Raw genomic sequence first — 21,587 nt, forward strand, 5'->3', positions numbered from 1 at the left:
TCTCAGGACTGCCTTCGCTGCATCCCAAAGTGTTTGGATTGTTGTATTCTCATTTTAATTTGTTTCTGTGTATTTTTTAATTTCTTCTTTAATTGCCTGGTTGACCCATTCATTCTTTAGTAGGGTGTTCTTTAATTTCCATGCTTTTGGAGGTTTTCCAGACTTTTTCCTGTGGTTGATTTCAAGTTTCATACCATTGTGGTCTGAAAGTGTGCATGGTATGATCTCAATTCTTTTATACTTACGAAGGGCTGTTTTGTGACCCAGTATGTGATCTATCTTGAAGAATGTTCCATGTGCACTCGAGAAGAAAGTATATTCTGTTGCTTTGGAATGCAGAGTTCTACCTATATCTGTCAAGTCCATCCGGCCCACTTATTGCACCAGAAATTTTGTACGACCAGATTATATCACCTGCATTGTGAAGTTCCAGGTTAAAGCAGATACCATTTATCCCTGTGCATGTTATCATATTGCTCTTATGGTTTGTATATTGTAGTAATTCAGCTGCCTTAATGCCATTTCTACAAGGGAGTTCTTAATCATTTTTTATCCTAAAAAGGAGAGCTTCTCCTTTTATAACACTTCTAAAGGTTATGCATGATTCTTTTCTTTCTTATTAATAGTATATAGAGAGAAAAAACAAGAACAATAAACTGCCAAGGAGGCATCTTACCCACTAGAGAGAAGTAAGGTGTTGAAAAGCATTCAATGACTCAATAAAAAGCATCACTATTCCCCACAGGAAATGCAAGCAAATTGGAGGGGCCTGAAGAGTCAGGCATGGCCACCGAGGCATCCATCCTACAGTTCTGAAGAGCTGAGGAACTGAGGGAAATAGTTTTGTTTCATTACACAAATATAACCATTTCAATATTATCTTAAACTTTAAACAAGAATTCTGATGTACTTTAACATTCACTCATGTACAGCAGCATCTGAGCAATCTGTGTGGTAGAAAAGGGAAGACTGGGGGATTTCAGGAAGTTTGGGGTCTTCTGGAACACTCGTGGCATAGTAGAAAAGGGAGAGAGTATTGCACTCATAAGAAAGGGACACTAGCAGGATTTCTGTGATGGCAGCCTTAGCTAATAAGAAGATCCAGCTCTGCCATAGCCATCAGATCACATCCTTGCCTGCAACGGGCTGACCATTTCTAAGTCATAGAGCATGGAAAAGGGGGGTGAGGAAGGGCATACGCTAAAATAGTAACTGGCAGTCATCCTGGGACCTTGAACCCTGAATGATTTTTTCTTTCTGCATATTTATATTATTCTAACATTATAAAAATGAGCGGGATTGAACTATGTCATCAAAAAAAGCTCCTAAGAAGCAACCAAGGTGTCCTCCAGTAAGTGAACGGGTGAACTGTGGTATGTCGAGTCAATGGAATGTTATTTGGGGCTAAAAACGAGCAAGTGATCAAGCCACGAAAAGACGCGAAGGAAACTTCAGCACAGATTACTAAGTGAAAGAAACCAATCTGAAAGGGCTACATACTGGATGATTCCAAGTACATAACATCCTGGGAAAGGCAAAAATAGCTTAAAAATCAGCAGTTGCCAGGGATCAAGAGAGAGAGGGATGAATAAGCAGAACACAGAGGATATTTAGAGCAGTGAAACTAATACTAGACGATACTATAATGATGTGTGATATATGCCATTATATATTTGTCCAAACCCATAGAATGTACAACATCAAGAGTGAACCCTAAAATAAGCTCTTCACTTTGGGTGACTGTGAGGTGTCAATGTATATGTTCATCAGTTGTAACAAGTGCACATCTAGGATGTCGATTATGGGGGAAGCTGTCCATGTATGGGGGGGGGGGGGACAGGGTATATGGGAACTCTCAGTACCTTCCTTTCAGTTTTGCTGAGAACCTAAAACTGCTCCAAAAAACTAGTCTTTAAAAGAAAAACAACTAAAAGTCAGAATAAGAGTGACCAAGTATCATGTGCTCTAAAGAAATTTATAAGCATTGGCCTGGCCTGTCTCTTGTATCCAGTAACTAAACATACACCAGCTTGTTATCTTCTCCAATACTGTAACAAGGAAAGGTTGGCTAAATGTGCTTAAATAACTCATGAAGGTGAAAAAGGTAAATGCTCCGTGTAGTCAACCACGTGACACTCCATGTATCTTCAGAAAAAATTACGATTATAAAAATATCATGTAAGCCATATTTGGAAGAATTACAAAGATGCACCAGAAACACCCTCCAGATGAAGTTTCACAAATTAAGTCATTGACCTGCATGGAGTTGAACACCAAACAAGGTGCCCCTTCTTCTACAAGTAATGAATATTCTTCAAACGGCAAGGGAGTGCCGGCTGCTGTTTGATGCTGATGACATTGAAAATTTAGGAGAACGGAAAGCCCATCATTTTTCATTTGTATGCAAATTTGTCTGTTCCAGAAATTAACCCCTGGACCCCACGTCAGTTTTCATCTCCAGGAATTTTCTTTGCCAGCACCACACGGTGTAGTCGTGTCACTATCCTGAGGTCACCGGTTTCCCCAGTTTAAAAACAACCACCATCCCCAAAGTCATAATGGTCCTTTGTTTACCCTCATTACTGGTGGATAAAGAGCCATAGAAGGAAAGGCCTGTTGTAAAATGCACATCTCTGATGGCCGCCCCGGTGCCAGCAGCATTGAAATGCAAACTGCATACTACTTTGGCCAAACAGCTCTCATTGACCACTGCTTCCCAGTTTTAAGGTGAACCCAGGACAATGGACCAATCCTATTACCCTCCTTTTCAGCCAGATCTTCAACTGTTAAAAAGTTCCTTTGTTATTTCCCACCTTAGACAAATGTCACCATCTACATGTGAAGGGGAGAGAGGTGATTGAGGTTTTTAATTGATGTGGATTTAATTATGCTAATTTAGACAGCTGTAAAGCATTTCAGTATAGCTGCATAATAGGACTAGCAAATACAGGCGCCCTTCACTGTAGGGGCTTAATTTTTAACCTAGGTAGCTTTAAAAGAGAAAAGGAGTTCAAAAGCCTGGGCAATTCGAGATTTGTAGAGGGAGGTCCATCCGCCTCAGAAATACTTAGCCGAGTCTCCTGCACCTAAGAGCCTGAAGAAACACTCATTCTTGACTGAAAACTCCAAACTTGTCTCTAATTAGAATAGACCATATTAAATGATGGATTTATCAAGAGATGATGTGAGATAACACTAAACTCGAATTTGGGGATTAAAAATGACCTTTATTTCCATCTCTGGAAATAATCACACAATGAAAATGATGATAAAAATGAGCAAGCATTTTTTTTTTAATTTTCTTTTTTTTAAAAGGAAGGGACTTCTGTTTGTTTGTTTGTTTAACTTTAATGACAAGGTGAGTTTACCTTACTGTGTATCTAACGTGACTTCCCCTACCAGCACCATGGAGATAAGATATATAGCATCATCAGTGGGAATATAGTATTTGTTTAGTTTTTAAACTGCTGCATAATACTGCTTTGGTGTTTTTGGAGGAGTGGGGGTTGGTGAATAATGCAGCAAACCCTATTTAAGTTGTATTGTAAGAATGACATGGAATCCTATGCACTGTCCTGATGCTGAAGAAATGCCAGCTGGTGAATTCACTGCTCTCGAAGGAGGCTTGGTTTTAAAGGGCAATATTGGACAGGCCAGTATATAATAGTGTGAGTGGAGAGGAGGAAGGAGTTGAAGACCTTTTATGACTTTTTTTTGTGGCTTGCTGAAGTAGGGAGGTCTGAAAATGCTTCACTTCTGTTTCCATTCACCTCTGGGTTAACGCTTCCTTCGGCACTCAAGCTGTCCCTACAGACACTGAAAGTCTCCTCCTAGGAGGCCTATTACATTTCTAGGGGACAAAGAGCTTATAAATGAATCATCTTCCTTTCTCCCGGCCATTTCCTTCTACCCTGTCAGCCTTCTCTTCTGTGCTTCTCCTTTGTCCTATACTAATCAGAGATGTAATTAACTAGCAAAGAAAAGAAGCTGGGGCATCTGTCTTGGGTTCCACACAGAGGGTGGAGAGGGACCTTTCCAATCCTGCCCCAGTTTTTGGTGAAAACACAGATTTGGGTTTGAATTTTGACTCTGGGTTTTACTAACCCTTCAGATCTTAGATGAGTTATTTAATTTCACTGACTGAACTGATTTACCAAATGAAATAACATAAGCACGCATAGTTCACACATTTGGTGGTGCTACGTGAGATATAAACAGTGCCTAATATTCTGTCCAGCACACAGGGGCATAAAGGAGTTTGTTGTTTTCCTCTTTTTATCACCCACAATACTTTACACCTCCTCCATCCCGGCACTGCTACCTCCTTTCTCTTTTCATTTGTCCAGTGCCTCTTTATTCATTCCCATCTTATTTTCTCCACTCCTAAAAATTTACTCTTCGGCCTTTTTCATGTCCTTCTCTCCTTTTGCCAACTTATTACATAATTTTTGTTCTTTTGGTTATTTCTCGCAAATTCTTTCAGTATCTTCCTCTCATTTTTGCCCCCTTTGAGAGTTACAACAAGAGTGGAGAAGGGAGGAAGTTGTTAAAATGGGGCTCTTAAAGGAATGGAGAGAAAAGTAACGTTTAAGAACTTTATGGATGAAATTCTGAAATTCCTTTGCCTAAAGGAATTGAAAATAGTATGTTGACCGATATAAAGCTATACAAATTATTTCATTCTATCTCTATGCCATAAGCGTAATCTAAAATATGAAAATCAGGTATGTAAAAACAATATGAAAAAGTGGCAACTCAGATTACTTGAGGATTTGATTCTAGCAGCCATACGATTCTGTTCTTAAAAGGTATAGAAAAGGCAAGAACAGTAAAGACGGTAGCAGTCTTTCGACAATGTTTTAATAAATGCATTCACAATCATATAATAACAATCAAGGGATTTTTGTTTCTAGCAACATGACAAGCTGAAGCAACACAAATAAATCTTTCTCTCCTAAATTGTGGGGATGCTGGATACAATATAACAAAAATTATAATACATAGTGAAGTTTGAAAGGAAAATGAAATTGCTTCAGAAATAAAGAAGAAATTTGTGGTCAGAGTGATAAGCACATATCTGACAAGACAGTCACTGTGGAAGATACTGGTTTAGGTAAGCAGCAAGAATATTTGCTTCTGCTTGCTACAGGGGAAGAAATAAATTCTCAGCAAATATTAAACCCCCAAAGATGAGCCTTATGCAAGTGTCCATTCATACGGAGTTATTTGAAAATCTCAAATAAAGAATATGATGTACAGGAAAAAACAAAGTGAACTTGACAAAGCCAAATCCCGAACCTAGGTATAAGGACTCTGGCACAGCCTGGGGTCTCAACAATCTTACAGCTGAAGAAAAACCCACAATACTAAAATGACAAGCCACACAAGAAAACAGATTTCTGAAAGGGAGAATCAGGGGACACAATAGAAAAGCTAGTACCCTTATGACCTTAATGTAATAAAGTAATCCACAAGAATCTACAAAATAGTATGTTTAGAATGATAAAATCGATTAGAGAAGGAATAGCTATGAAAATGAAACAAAATATAATTTTAAAAAAGGAAAGGCAAACTTGAAAAATAACCAAATAAAACTTGAAGAAATTTAAAAATATGTTCATTGAAATGAAAATCCTCAATGGATGAGCTGCTCAGTGGCTAAAGAGCCATTGCATAAACTGGAAGACATGTCAAAGGAAGAAATTATCCCTAATTAGTACAGAAGGAAGGAGATCAAATGCTATTTTCTTACTGCTGAGAGACATGAAGGAAAGAATGAGATGGTCAAACATATGCCTAATAAGAATCACAGGAGGGAGCTCCTGGTGGCTCAGTCAGTTAAGTGTTCGACTCTTGGTTTTGGCTCAGGTCACGATCTCACGGTGTATGGGTTTGAGCCCCGACTAGGGCTTTGCAATGACAGTGTGGAGCCTGCCTGGGATTCTCTCTCTCCCTCTCTCTCTGACCCTCCCCCACTCATTCTCTCTGTCTGTCTCTCTTAAAATAAATAAATAAATAAATAAATGCAAATAAATGAATTATAGGGGATGAAATAAATACAAACAAACCCATATCTAGATACAATATAATAGAAATAAATAATGCTAAATTTAAAAATACATATATATTAAAAGAAACTGGAAAGAAAACTTAGGTTAACTAAAGTACAATTAGCTGAAGCAAACTTTGCATCAATAAAATAGAACCAGCAGAAAATGGAAGAAGATACTCAAAAATGCTGTGGAAAAAACAACTGTCACTTTAAAATTTTATATTCAAATCAATTATAATTAAAGGAGAAGAAGATGATAAAGAGATTGTTGAGTAGAAACTGATAGGGTTGACCATTTTCAGATTCCTTACTGAAAGAACCACTAAAGGATGTTCTTCAGTAAGAAGAACATTGAACCATTAGAAAGGAGAGACACGAATCAAATGATTTAGTAAATATGTGGGTAAATCAAAATAAATACTGCAGTAAAAATATAATAACTTCGTTTAGGAGACAAAACAAAGAGAAGCGAAATAAGATATTGATGGTAGAGGAGTGTAGTGACTGGAAATTAAAACAAGTATTTCAAGTGTTCTTGTTAAAAAAAATGGAAGACTAGAAATAGAAAATATGGTTCCCATTTAATAACAAAAAAGGGGGAAATGCAAGCAATCTAAATAGGAATAGGGGAAAAATTAGAAAGTGAAACACGGTAAGTGGAAATCATAAATGCAATTTGAAATCATAGGAAGTCCAAATATTTCATTCATCTCAGCAAAGTTGTGTGAATTAGGTCTAACACATTGAAACCTCATTAGCCTACATCATGTTTCTATATCATGTTTCTATAACTAGTTGTAAGGAAGTCTTGGACATAATAGTTTGGGGAATTCTACTTGGAGAAGAACAGCTAAAATGAATAGTTAGAATTCAGTGACAGCACAATTACTGACTTCCCTTAGGATAAATTATGCAGCAACCAAAGTCAGACAAATAAAAAATGATGGTGTGGTACACAAGAAAGCTCATTGGACCAAACCAGGAAATGTGTGATTTTGTTCTAGATCTGCTACTAATTTTGTGATCTTAGAAAACTGATTGATCCCTTCTAGTTCTCTATTTCATCCCGAATACAATGAGGGGTTTAGAGTTTTTGTTAAGCTTGCCTTTGTCAAATAAAAAGACCATGATACTTTGAGGTAATAAGAAAAGCAAGGGCAAGAGGTATTCTAGGCCCTCCCTTTTCACACCCTCGTATATCCCTCCCACCTCTACAACTGGACTTCACTAATTTTAGTATGTCTGTTAATCAGAAGAAGGGTTGTTTCCAATGGGTTCTGTGGCAGACACCATTAATTGACTCTCCAATAGCCATCCCTTCCCTTCTTTACAAAAAAAGAATACGAATTTTGAGCAGATTGGCACTAGGCCTATTTCAATACTTTTCTGATACCCTTCGCTAAAAAAAACTAAATCAACTGAGTAAAATTTAAAGATCTTTTTGGCTTTATTCAACAATTCATGAATCAGGCAAAATCCCATTTAACAGATAGAAAGAAGTTCTAATGAGCTATACAAAATGGAATACTTCTATGGGCAGAAGGAAGCAGGATAAAAAAGTTATTAGCAAAGAGTAGATTATTTCAGACCAGGCCACCTTTCCATGGTGGATAGAAGGGGTCTATCGGGCAGATAACCTTACTGGTGCTGACCAGGTAATTCCAGATTGACTGGTTAAAGGTCACATCCCGGGGAGAGGCCGAAACTACAATTAGGTTAGATATTAAGTCTTGATTTGCTATATGGGGCTTAGCACAAGTGACTCTATTTTGGACCTGTTGTCTCTTTTTTAACAGGTGCTAGGAAAGGCCATGTGACACAGATCTATCCAATGAGACAGAGTTGGAAGGCCAATAAGGATGTCTGGGAAAGCTTTGGCTTTCTTGATGTGTAGCAACCATCTTGTAGCCATAAGGCAACATAGCTGAGGAAAGAAACGAGAGAACTGTATTGAAATATGTCCTGATATTATTGAACTATTGACCCCAGACCAGCAGCTACCTTCCTCCAGACATTTTGTTAAGGAAGATAACGAAACCTCCATTGTTTAAGCCAAGTTTTCAGGTGTCTGTAACGTCTAGCCGAACATATTCTTAAATGATAAAGAATGATTTATTAAGGTTTGATTGTGTGTGTGCAGAGCCATTAGTGATGAATCATAAAACTAGACAAATTAAAACATGAATTCAGAAAAGTAAAGTCGAATATTGAATCCCATCTGTACTTTGCATAATGAAAGATATTTTAAATGTGTTACTGAAAATTAAAACAAACAAACAAATAAATATATTTACTTATATTTCTAGATACTGATTGTACAAACTTGTAACTAAACTTTCAATACATGAATACTCTTCAAGGTTACCTGATCAGTTTGAAGCAGATGTTATAAGTATGGTAAAACATCTGATGCTTAAACCTTTGAAATCTGAGAGACACTTTAGTAAATGGGTAGGGCAAATAGAAAGTGTAGAATATGTGATTTTCTTTCATTTTATGCACTTGGACTTTTAGCACCGGCAGAATTCAGGCATTAAAAAACCCATGTCATTGAGATTCAATCTGATGTTGAACGGTCTGAATATTTTGTATCCTGTAAAATATAACAGATTTACATACCATTCATCATCAATAAACATACATTCCTAAGTTTTGATCCATTTAGTTGGAATGTCTTAAATATAGAGGTTCAACTAGTGTTCTCACCTAAGCTCATTGAGGATATTTCCCGATGTTTCTGATTTTTCATGGACTAATCAATACTGATTCCAAGATATATTTGAGATGCCTGCTTTAATAGTTTCTTTAAAACCTTTACCATGGATCAAAAAATGACTGTCACACATTCTGTATGCATGTTTGAAAACTTGGTTTGCTGGGCTAAAACAGAGATAGAGAAAAGGCAAATCTCATTCCAACATTTAGTGCCTAGAGAGGGAAAATTTTATTAATAGCAAAATGACATTGAGGTGCTGTTTTAAAAATGGGCTTCTTCTTATGTAGAGTTCCAACTGGGGCAGGGGTTGGGACAGGAGGCCAGGTGCTTTCCTGTTTATTTTTTAAAAAGTCAGAAACCTGTTCATTTTTAAGGGAAGGAATCAGAAAGCCATGTGATGCAAAGGAAGATAGCATGGACTGCAGCCTCAGACAGATTTGGTTGCAAATTCACTCACATCACTTTACTTAATATATAGTCACTGAGTCATTACCACATTCAAAGTACTTCGCTAGGGCCCAGAGATAAAATGATGAACAAAATAGCTGCATTTCTTGATCTCATGCAACTTACAGTCCAGTACAGAAAACTCATTTCAAGAAATGCTCGCACACAAACGGATACTATGAAAAAAATGATCGGGAGCTTGCAGCTATAAGTGGTCCTGATTCAGTCCGGGGCAAGAGAGAAATGAGTCCCTAAAGAGAACGTTCAGGCTGCAATTTAAAAGATATAAAGAAAAAAAACCCTGAAGCAGGGTCAAGTTTCCACGCCAAGGGTACAGCATGCATGGCAGTCCTGAGGTGAAGGCGAGTTCAGTCCATTCAAGCAAGTAATGAGCGACTCTGTCTGGGTATCTTAGTCAAGAAGAGAGTCATCTCTTGCTTTCTGAGTAACCATTGGCAAGTTACTGGACCTCGTTAAATCTCAGGGTCCAACTCTGCAGGATATTGTGATTATTAAATGGTATAAATGAAATTCTACGGTGATAATTCAATATTGTGAAATTAAATGTTAATTAAGTGATGACTTTCTGTACATAAAAGGGCCTGGCATCTAGTAGATGCTGAATAAAACTAAGTTCCCTTTCCTTTTCTCAAGCTGAAATTATACTAAGTCATTCTCGTTTTTATCTCATTGGAAGCGGTAACTTCAGATATAATGAAACTTTTCATATGATTGACTGTCTGATATTCCATGTGCCAATTCAAAGCCATCTCATGTTTATTTATTTAAGGTATTCTTAGTCTTGTCACTCATTTCTCAGATCAACTAGTTAGTTTCCATTCTTATAATCTCTGATTATATTCGATACAGTGCCTTTTCTTATCAGAGCTCACTATCTTTTTGAGCCCACTACCCTGGTCTATTAGGGTTCTCCAGGGAAACAGACCAAGGGGATATGAATATACGTAGAAAGAGAGAGGGATTTATTTTAAGGAATTGGCTCAGGAGATTGTGGGGCCTAGCGAGTTTGCAATCTACAGATCAGGCAGCAGGCTGGAGACCCAGGAAAAAGTTGATGCTGCATCTTGATAATGAAGGCAGTCTGGAGGCCGACTTCCTTCTTTGTGGAGGGACCTCAATCTTTTCTCTTAAGGCTTCAACTGACTGGATGAGGGCTAGCTATATTATGGACAGTAATCTGCTTTTCTCAAAGTCTACTGATTTAAACGTTAATCACATCTACAAAATATCTTCACAGCAACATGTAGACTGCTGTTTCACACAAAAAACTGGGTACCCTAACCTAGCCAAGTTGACACAGAAAATTAACCATCACACCTGGTCATGCAGATTCAGTTCAATTCAGAGAAGTACTTTTCCCAAAGGCTGCTGTCTCCCGTCAGGGCCTGGATCTCTGGGGTGCCTGAGGAGACAGGACTTCTCCCCAGGGGAATGATTGCATGCCAGCTGACCTCTAAGCCAGTCTCAGAGACACGTGAATTCAAGACATCAGGGAAGGCCACAGTGAGAGAGGTTCAGAGACTGAAATGCATCCTCACAGGAAGCAGGAAGTGAGCAGGGATCACGAGGCAAAGGAAGGCTTGGTTGCCTAGAAGTCAGGGGGAGAAAGGAGTCTCGGGAGTGTACAAGTGTGAAGCAGCAGAAGAGATACCAACAGAGAGGGTCACAAGGACCCACGAGGATGGTAACACTCAACAATAGGAAGCTGCAGACACTGTTGTTGAGAAGACAAGATAACTGGATCTCCAGAGGTGCATTCTTCGCCAAGCGATATATCAGTTTCCACCTGAGTCCTGAATGTGCAGCTGTTGTTATGCCTGAACAATGCTCCAGTACCCCCAGTCCTATGACTGTAAAATTACTATTCTTCCATATTGTCATATATTGTCTTTGTCCGTTTGGAGGGCTATAACAACACCACAGACAGGATTAACTTAAAAACAGCAGATACTGATTTCTCACACTTCTGGAGACTGATGTCCAAGATCAAGGTGCCAGCATCGATTCTGGCGAAGGCCTGTTTTCTGGTTCATAGAAAGCCATCCTCTCCTTGTGTTCTCACATGGTTGAAGGGGTGAGGGGGGGTATTAATCCCATTTGTGACGGCTCCACTCTCATGACTTAATCACCTCTTGAGGGCCCAGCCTCCTAATATCATCACATAACGCATTAGGATTTCAACATCTGCATTTGGAGGGGGACACAAAACAAGCATTCAGATCATAGTGTTTTCTGGCTGCGGACCTTGGCTTGCCTCCCTACCCACCTTGGGCAATGATTTTGAAATTTGAGGCCCAGTTTTCACATCTGTAAAGTGGAAATAATAATAGTACAGCTGTAGTGAAAATTTAACGAGATAATCAATATACCAAAAGCTATTAATATTGTGGTTGGCCAAGAGTAAGTGTTTAATAAATGTCAACTGTTATCATAAATCCATCTCCTCCATCAGAAACATGTTGGGGGCACCTGGGGGCTCAGTCGGTTGAGCGTCCGACTTCAGCTCAGGTCATGATCTCGCCATGTGTGTTCAGGCCCCGCATCGGGTTCTGTGCTGACAGCTGGGAGTCCGGAGCCTGCTTTGGATTCTGTGTCTTCCTCTCTCTCTGTCCTTCCCCCACTCATACTCTCTCTCTCAAAAATAAATAAACATAAAAAAAAAAAAAAAAGAACCATGTTGGAAAGTTAATCTCTTGGCCACTACAAATGCCTCTCTTTATGCATGTGTATATGACATTTTTAATTCTGTGTATGTTAGTATATTTCTATCATATGTCATTTGTGTTTGTCCTGTACCTTCTGTATTTTCCACTAAAAGTCAGGATCTTACAATATGTCTCATACTTCCCAGAATGCCTCACAATTCCTAGTGACGATTATTAAAATTAACAAACGTTTATTGAGAACATACTACATTCAGTGTCCCATACCAGGTGCTATTCACTACAGTGGACTAATACAGTTATCAATACGGAACATTTTCATAAAGTTTGCATACAAAGTCTCACCACCAAAGTGAGAGTATAACAGTATAAACCTGGAGGCCGCACGACTGGGTGACTAGACAAACTCAAGATTCAGTAAGTCATATTCAGTTTTCAACATTTATGAAACGCCTGCTTTATGCAAGCAGGACACTCCTGAGCTTCAAAGGTGTTATACATTGACTTGACATAAAGATGTATTCTTCTCTGTTTAGACATTTTTGTTTGAAGAGGTGATCTATGATTTCAATTTTGATCAGATGTTAGCAGCATTCCTGACACTAAACAGACACAGCAAGTTGCTAATCACAGCAAGGGTCACTTATTTTCTCTATTGAGTGAAAGAAACATGACAGCTCTCTGTTCATAATGCCAAATTCAAAAACCCATTTTCTTTTTAAAACCCGAGTATCACGTTCCCTCTAACCACACCTCTCCTTTAAACCTGGTATTCGCTTCTCTCGCCATAGTTTGCAAGGCCCTGCTTAGTAAACAAAACGTGCTATCTGCAGGAATTGAGGGTTAAAGGAAAACTGAGCCCCATAACCAGGTCCTAGGAGCAGAGGGGTCGATTATGTCCTCAGAATTGCTACATGCATTCTCCATGGGCCCTCCTTCCCCACAGAACCCAAAGAGCAAAACAGAGTATCTTCCCGTGAATACGTTATCAGTACTAACTTGAGAGCCTTGCTGTTGACAATATTGATTGTATTTCACTCCCTTCCTGTGATCTAAAACCAGATCCAACACCCCTGGGCCCACACTGGGGATGTACAGCAGCTGAAGGGCCAACTGCCAATGGATCTGGAACAGAGTCTTTCCAGCCCCGGCACCTGACTTCCTGGCTGCCTCCCGTTCAGGTCTCATTGGTTGATGCGGCAGCTGTGGTTCTGACAATGAGCTTGGTGTTGGGTCAAGTTTTTGTCTGGCTGACTTACTCCCTTGTATGCCATTTTCCTTGACTCACCCTTGATTACAGGGAATGTTCTTTATTACCTTTTAAAATCATATGATATCCATAAGCAAAGCTTTGGATTAGAATTTTTGAAGGCATTACCCATGACTGATTTTTTTTTCAAAGCTGAAATGCAAGAAGTAGAGCCAGAGTCAGCCCAAACCCTGTGTTTAGCCCAGCAGTGTATCAAATATCATTTGTAACTTCAGAATCGAATGCACAGATTTGTTTTCCCTTCCTAGGAACCTGGATGCAATGTCTGCCTGTGTAAACAATTTATAAATGCAAAAGTAGTAAGCATTTTATGCATTAGAAAGGGTGTGAAAATCTTCCTTTCTCCAAAACTGTAAAAGAGTAAATATTTGTGTTATACATAGCAAATGTGAAATAAAAAGAAGTATAACTCTATCGATATAACAGAGCTTTATACAATAGTTATAAGATAAGTCACTTGTAAAACTTGCTTACGCAAGGAAAACACTCTCAGTGTTGTTTTTTTAAATCACAGAACACCATCGCCCTGTGATAATTAATGTCCATGGTATGAAAATTCTATGTGATATAATTTATTTCTGCTTTGTTATAAAAAAGGTAAATTGACTGCCAGCACTAGAGATGTTGAAAATAATGCTGCATATGTTGAAAAAATAATTCATTGCTTTTATTGATTCTGCTAATTATACATTGATATCTTTAAAGAACTATCATTATGGTTTATCATATATATATATATTTATATACATAAAATATCTAAATATTACAGAAATATACAAAGTAGAAACTAAGAGTCCTGCAGAAACTCTTACGCACCAGTCTGGTGAATATTCCTTCAAACTTTTCTCTTCATATTCTAATGTACATGGATATAATTTTTACCAAAATGAAAGCATACTATAATTCCTCTTTGTGATTTCATTTTTTTAAATTATATTTAGTATTAAAAAATTTTTTTAATGTTTATTTATTTCTGAGACAGAGAGAGACAGGGCATGGGGGGGGGGGGCAGAGAGCAAGGGAGACACAGAATCCAAAGCAGGCTCCAGGCTCTGAGCTGTCAGCACAGAGCCTGATGCGGGGCTCAAACTCACAAACTGCAAGATCATGACCTGAGCTGAAGTTGGTCACTCAACAGCCTGAGCCACCCAGGCGTCCCATATTTAATATTCTTAGAAATCTCTTCTCTTTCATGATGTCTAAAACTGTCTCATTCTTCAAAACAAAACAAAACAAAACAAAACAAAACAGGGGCACCTGGGTGTCTCAGTTGGTTAAGCGCCCAACTTAGGCTCAGGTCATGATCTCACAGTTCAAGAGTTTAAGCCCCACATCAGGCTCTGTGCTGACAGCTTGGAGCCTGGAACTTGTGTCTCCCAAGCTTTCTGCCCCTTCCCCACCCCTGCTTGCTCACTCTCTTTCTCTCTCTCTCTCTCTCTCTCTCTCTCTCAAAAATAAATAAACATTAAAAAAAAACTATCTCATTCTTTGAATATGTATAAGTATTATAGTAAGGGATTTATGGGCTCTGAACCAAATGTCTCGGTTGGATCTGAATTTTAGTTCTACCATTAGTAATTCTGTGATTTTGACATGTTACTTAATTTCTCTGGACTTCACTTCCTAAACCCATACAATGTGATGGTAACAACATCTACCCAAAAATAGTTTCTGTGTGGAAAGAAGAGGTGCTGTTTAGCACTTGGTAGGCCAGCAACTATGGCCATGCTGCTGCCATGGACGATGGATGTCTTGTTAGCAATGCAGTGTTGATAGGCATTTAGATTGCAGTTTTTATTCTCACACATGATGCAATAGTGACCATCCTTCTCACTACAGCTGTACCAATGTTGTAAGTATTCCTAAAGGTCAAATTTTTGGAAGTACAATTTCTTAATCATAGGTGACACACATTTTTTTCAACTGATAGATACTCCAGAGTAACTATCTCCAAAACTATTTATGCTATAAATCAGAGAAAAAAATAGAGTCAATTTGGGATTAGGAGAAATACTTTGTTAAATCTTTTTCCTGTACATAAAAATGCACAGTATTTTTTTTTTACAAACAAGCTGTGGATTGCCATAACACAACATATAATAAGTTAACACTTATATTATCCATAAAAATCAGAAACCATTTTCTATAATTCCCACCAGGCTCACATTTCTGTAAGACTTTGAGCCCTCTTTCCCCAGAGAAAGAATTCATAGCATCTTATCTATTTTAACTATGAACTGTTACTATGATAATAAGTGACTATGAACTGCAGAAAATGATATTCCATCAGGCAACTACTCATAAATACCTACCAATCAGATATGTAACAAATGTTTATGGAAATTAATAAGTTGAGATATGGAATTATGTCATCTTCTACAAGTATGGTAACGTTTCTGAAACCCAAATCGAACACATCCCTTGACAACCCTACCACATATTCAGAATTGAGATTGTTCCAAGCTGCTTTCTGTAGTTAATCAGATCTCAAAGAGGAGGAAATCACTGTGATACCAATCACCTTAATGTTTAGTAATAGATGTTATATGGTGGCATGAGAGAGTATTCCTTCAAACAGTAAGCACTGAATTTAACAGTGCCTGGAAATACTTATATATTTATTTCTAGCTCTTTGGAATAAAGCTAATTTGAGGCTTTGTCAGGGATAATAACATCTGAATCAATGACAGCATAAGAGTAAGTAGATCTCTCTTTATCAAGATAAAGTCTATAAGGGAGAAGAAATTTTTTTCTCTACTTTTCTAGGTTTGTTGGCTGGTCTAAGAAATTTTTTAAGTTAATTTATTTAATTTGAGAGGGAGAGCAAGAGAGCAGGGGAGGAGCAGAGAGAGAGGGAGAGAGAGAATCCCAAGCAAGCTCCGCACTGTCAGTGCAGAGCCCAGCATGGGGCTTGATCTCATGAACCATGAGATCGTGACCTGAGCTGAAATCAAGAGTTGGACACTTAACTGACTGAGCCACCCCATGGCTGGTCTAATAATTATATTGACATAAGACAGATTAACAAGAGAAAAATAAATTTAATTGCACATGTACAGGAGCCCCATAAAAATATGAGACCCAAGGGCAAGTCAAACAGCTGAGGCTTATATGCCATCCTGAACTAAGGAATGAGATAGGGGCCTGGTCTTTAAAGGAAAGGAAGGCAATTCATTAGGCAACAAGAAAAGCAGATGTTTGGTTAAGTAGATGTTTGTTCTGCCATACAGATAGGTCTTTCAGATAAAAGTTACAATAGCTTTCTGATAATCACTTTCTTTCTGGATCAAGCCCCCTATCTATATCATTTTGGGGAGTCAAGGAGAGGAAAAGGTTTTTCTTTAGTCTGCTGGATCTTGGTCACCTTCAGCTCAAAATAATCCACTTGCCAAAGTGGCATATTTTAGGGTCCCATAGTTTGCTCTCCTTCAAGCCAAAAAAAATTTTTAAATAATGAAGAGGTTTTGCATCACATGAATAGAAAGGTAAAGATAGTCACATAGAAGAAGTTCCCATGGGTAAATCTGTTCTTTTTACATACAACAGCAAATACTGTGTTCTTTACAAAGTTTTATTGTTTCCACACTCATTGGTTAAATGCCCTATTATTTCTGCACAATGAAGTTTTGAAGTGAAACAAATAAAAACATTTGAATATTACAATGGAGAATTTTATTCTACCCTTTCTCAAAATAGGTTAATAGGTGGCACTGATACTTTGAAAGCAGTTGAATTTTCCTTTCTAAAAATGGGAATTGGGGGCCAAATAAAAAATGAATGCACATGTATATTTAAAGAAGAGTTACTCAAAAACAATGCTTACTTTATCTAGTTTCATATTTAACAGATTTTAAACATAATCAATTCTCTATCCGGTCTCTTAAACTATAATTTGTCTACAATAATAAAGCCTAATTCTTTGGAAATAATGCTCTGCTAGCATAATTGGCATTATAGAGTTTTAAAGTATATTATAGAATATTCTGTCACTCAACACTAAATTGAAATTTTAAAGAAAATGATGGAAATAGCTGTAAGGGGGAAAAAGTAGCCTTTTAAATCTAATTTGTTATGCACTGCAGTAGGGTAATGGATGCAATGGAAGTTCTTTTATTGACTTCCCATGTCCAAAAGGTATTTAGGTAGCAAAAGATGTTAAGCAGACCCCCTGCAATCCCCTTTTAACTGAAGATAGCAGGAAATAAGGAATATAGGTCTGTGTCCTCCTGATTTTTTATTTCCTTAGGAGTACAACTTATGCAAAGGACACCTTAGGCTGCTTAGCAGATTACAAAGGGTGCACTGGACCCCCTTGCTGTCTGCTTAAATAGAGTGATCTAAAGGATGGCTGAAACCATACCGGGAGTTCAATCCTTCAGGTGGGTCTTTTCAAATTCCAATAGTGAGGAGTTACTGGAGAATTGGTAAGGATTTCACTAGGTCCCAGCAGGTTTGAGATCAAAAGCTTTGGTTAAATAGAAGCCTGTTGGGAAATCTTAAAACCTCTTTGTAATGTAACTTTAAAAAGTTAATACAAAGAACCCTTAGACTGAAGCTCGTAACAGCGCGAACAAAGAGTATATCAAAACTGATTCCATTAAGAGAAAGCGGACATACAAATTCACTTAATTTAAAGAGCAATCCGTTATATTACTTTGTGAGAGAATGGAACTTATACCATACCATCGAGCCCATTTAGAAGATGTGCTCATTTCTTGTTACATATGCCAGACTTCATTCTTTGTCATTCAGATATGCTTTTTAAACAACATATATATTCATTTTCTGAAAAGAGAGAGAGCAATGTGCATTTAAATTCACTCCTAAAGAAGATACTTTTAAAACAAATTAAAATTAAACTTGATGGGGACCCATCAGTCAGTTGGTTATCTCTTTTTCATGGTGTTAAATTGCTAATTGCCCATTCTCCTTAAAATAATAAACCTTCAATTGATATTGATTGGTAGATCATTAATGAGTGCATTAATTATAATATAATTTTTATAATTAATACCAATCCATTTCTTCGCAAGTCACACACTTTTATTAACTGAACTCATCCATTAATGGTGTAGTGGAAATATTTTGCTCAGTCAACAACGACCCCCCCTCCCCCGAATCTTTATTTGGTTTTAGAGTCTAAATTTTACAGTTAGTTTTGAATCTTTCAAAGCACTTTCATGTACCCAGTGTGTCTCATATTTTCACATTAGGCATGTGGGATGGGCGGGTTAGGGGTTGTTTCCCTTTTTGTTTTTAATAAATAGGGACACTGAAGCACACTGGTAGGACAAATAATGTGCTCTTGATTGCACAGCCGTTTTGAGACGGCTTGGACTAGAACCTTTAGCTCCCAATGTCAAGCGTAGAAATTTTTCAAATGAGCAATGTCTCCCAGATCCCAGAAGGTAATTATAGCTTAAGTTAAAAGATAAACTGAAGTTTATTAACGTTAAGAGTTTATTTGAGCAACTATCGATTCAAATAGGGGCAGAATCCAATCTAGCAGATAGAAAGGAGCTCTGAGGAGCTGTACTAAATGAAAGACATTTATAGGCTGATGGGAGCAGGAGCCAGAAGTTATATTAAACAAAAAAAGGGAGCTGGTTATTCCTAGGTCACTTCCCTTTAGAGGATAGCAGGGGCCTATCTAGTGCTGATTGGGGGATACCTAGCTGATTGGTTTAAGATTCCATTTCTGGAAGTGCCGAAACTATAAGTCTCGGTTTTGGGACATGGGCTTAGCATAAACGACTCCATCTTGGGCCTGTTGTCTGGTTTTTAACACTCAAACCACACACGGTTGTATTTCTTCCAAAGAACTCTTTCCCAAGTGTGGCCATTATGGACAGCAAATATCCTGAAATTCTCATATTGATAGATGGAGAAACTGTGGTTTGTGTACCCATATTCAATTTTTTATCTGTATTTTCTCTTGTCTTCTTTACTCATATCTTCTTTTACTTCTCCCCTTCCACCTCTGTTCTTCTCTTCACGTGTCATTTGATTAATGGTAGGAAAATGAGAAAAGGAGAATGGCAGATTATGTCTGTGAGACTTTCTGTGGGAAAGGTATAAACAGCTTTGGAAAAGAGTCAAGTATTCCTTGAATGAACCATCCCAATGAGTTTTTTTTTTTTACCAAGTACCAGCAGTCCCTTAAAAAAATATATGAACAAAGATCTCAATTGACTCTATTGAAAACAAATTTACATTTTTGACAATCCTATATTCTCAGAGTCACCACTGAAACTCTGAGCCAGCACCTTACCCTGCTGGACCAGTGGACCAGTGGACCAGTCATCAGACACTGGTCCACTGAAAGCTATTCAGCAAGCTCTTATTGATGTCTGTCCTGATGGAATGTTGACTCACCTAGGTCGTCTACCATGCAACTTTCTGTTTGTGATATATATAAAAACTTCAAATCAATAATGAAGGGTGCACATTATCCCCAAATATGTATATATGAGTATGCATTGTGTCAGTGTATTTATGTATATATTCTCCATGGGTTACATATGTGCTTGTATCAATATAGTCAACCTCTGAGGTGTTATTAGAGTATATTCTGCTCCAACACTGACTCCATGCTCAGTGAGAACTGTGTGACCAGCTTATCCCAATTGGATATTTTGGATACCTTTATAGATATACTAAGACCTTAATATTCCTGAAGTTATTGCTTACACCTTTAGCGGGCTTTGAATTGTAAAATCCATTCCAATGCATATTCTAGTATTTGAACATAAGTCTTGAATTCCAAAAGTTCAAAAATCACCACACTAGCAATAAATAACTTGAATGTAAAGGTGTTCTTTGAAACTTTGGCATATTGTCAGCAAGACCTTAGACACTAAAAAGATAATTTTCTTTTCTTTTATTTAAAAAAAAAAAATCAGGTAGGCTTCACACCCAGTATGGAGCCCAATGTGGGACTTGAACTCATGATCCTGAGATCAAGACCTGAGCTGAGACTGAGAGTCAGACACTGAACCGATTGAGCCACCTAGGAGCCCCAAAAGAGATTGTTTTGTCTTATTTTATTTTATTTATTTATTTAATTTATTTATTTTGTATTTTTTGAAAGATTCATTTATTTATTTTGAGAGAGAGCATGAGCTGGGGAGGGATAGAGAGGGGAAAAGAAAGAATCTCAATCAGCTTCTGCGTTGACAGCACAGAAACTGATGTGGGGCTTGAACTCATGTTTGAGATCATGACCTGAGCCCAAAACCAAGAGTTGGTCACTTAACCCACTGAGCCACCCCAGCACCCCTAAAGAGATTATTTTAAAAGTGTGTTATAGGACATTTATAATTTTGTGGTAGATGGAAGAATACCTGCAAAGCTGACACAAAAATTCATGAATTGTTCCATATTGTTTCTTCAGTGAACAGGACAAAGGACACATGTTAGGTGCTTAATAAATGTTAACTGAGCTAATGAATAAAAAATAGATGAACAATCAGAGGCCAAAGGGAAACAGATGATTATGTGTTGAATTTTTTTCAGCGACCAAAGGACAAAAAACAAAAATTAATATCTAGAATTTTTCAAAGTGAAAAGACTTGTCTTTTCTAGCGAATAATGTATGCTCACTGGAAAGTATTCAAATGTCTCACAATAATTCCTCTATGAAAGGAAATCAGTTTTACTGATTTAGTATATGTTATTCATCCACACATATTTAAGGTTGACATTTTTAAAAACACAATTGAAACCAAAATACATATATATATATTATATATATATATATTTCAATGACTAACTTTGAAAATTTAAAAATATATTGCTGATACCTCTCTACAGATACAAATGCCCTCTTTAACTGGTTAAGGCAGCTTATATTTTGTATATATGATAATGTATTTAGCTCTATTAACAGATATTATCTAAACTGCAGTAAATTTTTTATTCTTATAAACAATGTTTCAATAAATATCTTTTAACATTTTTCAATTTCAGATTTATTTTCTTGGCATAAATTCTGACTCATGAAATGGGCTTAAAATGTTGAAGTATTTTGGTAGAATTATTCTCTAAAATGGTTGTGCCAATTTATACTCCCAGCAACTATGTATAAACCATTTTCTCTATAAATTAGACTGGATAGAACTCATCTAAAAAATCTTTGTTAATCTAATAAGGAAAAAAATCTCATTGTTTTCTTTCTTTTTTAAATTTTTATGCTTATTTTTATTTTTGAGAGGGAGAGAGAGAGAGAGAGACAGAGCACGAGCAGGGGAGGGGCAGAGAGAGAGGGACACAGAATCTGAAGTAGGCTCCTCCAGGCTCTGAGCTGTCAGTACAGGGCCTGATGCGGGGCTCAAACCCACGAACCTGAGATCATGACCTGAGCCCAAGTCGGACACTCAACTGACTGAGCCACCCAGGCGCCCCTCATTGTTTTCTTTT

At 37.6% G+C, this 21,587-nt stretch overlaps 1 long non-coding RNA gene across 3 annotated transcripts in view; it reads right to left on the reverse strand.

Moving 5' to 3' along the window:
• Window positions 1-21,587, reverse strand: part of LOC128314022 (uncharacterized) — a 64,694-nt gene that overhangs the window by 40,878 nt on the left and 2,229 nt on the right. For all 3 annotated transcript variants that reach the window (XR_008295321.1, XR_008295322.1, XR_008295320.1), the window contains exon 2: window positions 17,853-17,954. This is a non-coding gene — a long non-coding RNA (uncharacterized LOC128314022). The remainder of the gene's footprint in view (window positions 1-17,852; window positions 17,955-21,587) is intronic.

The sequence above is a fragment of the Acinonyx jubatus genome, chromosome C1, assembly GCF_027475565.1.
Source record: "Acinonyx jubatus isolate Ajub_Pintada_27869175 chromosome C1, VMU_Ajub_asm_v1.0, whole genome shotgun sequence".
NCBI lineage: Eukaryota > Metazoa > Chordata > Mammalia > Carnivora > Felidae > Acinonyx > Acinonyx jubatus.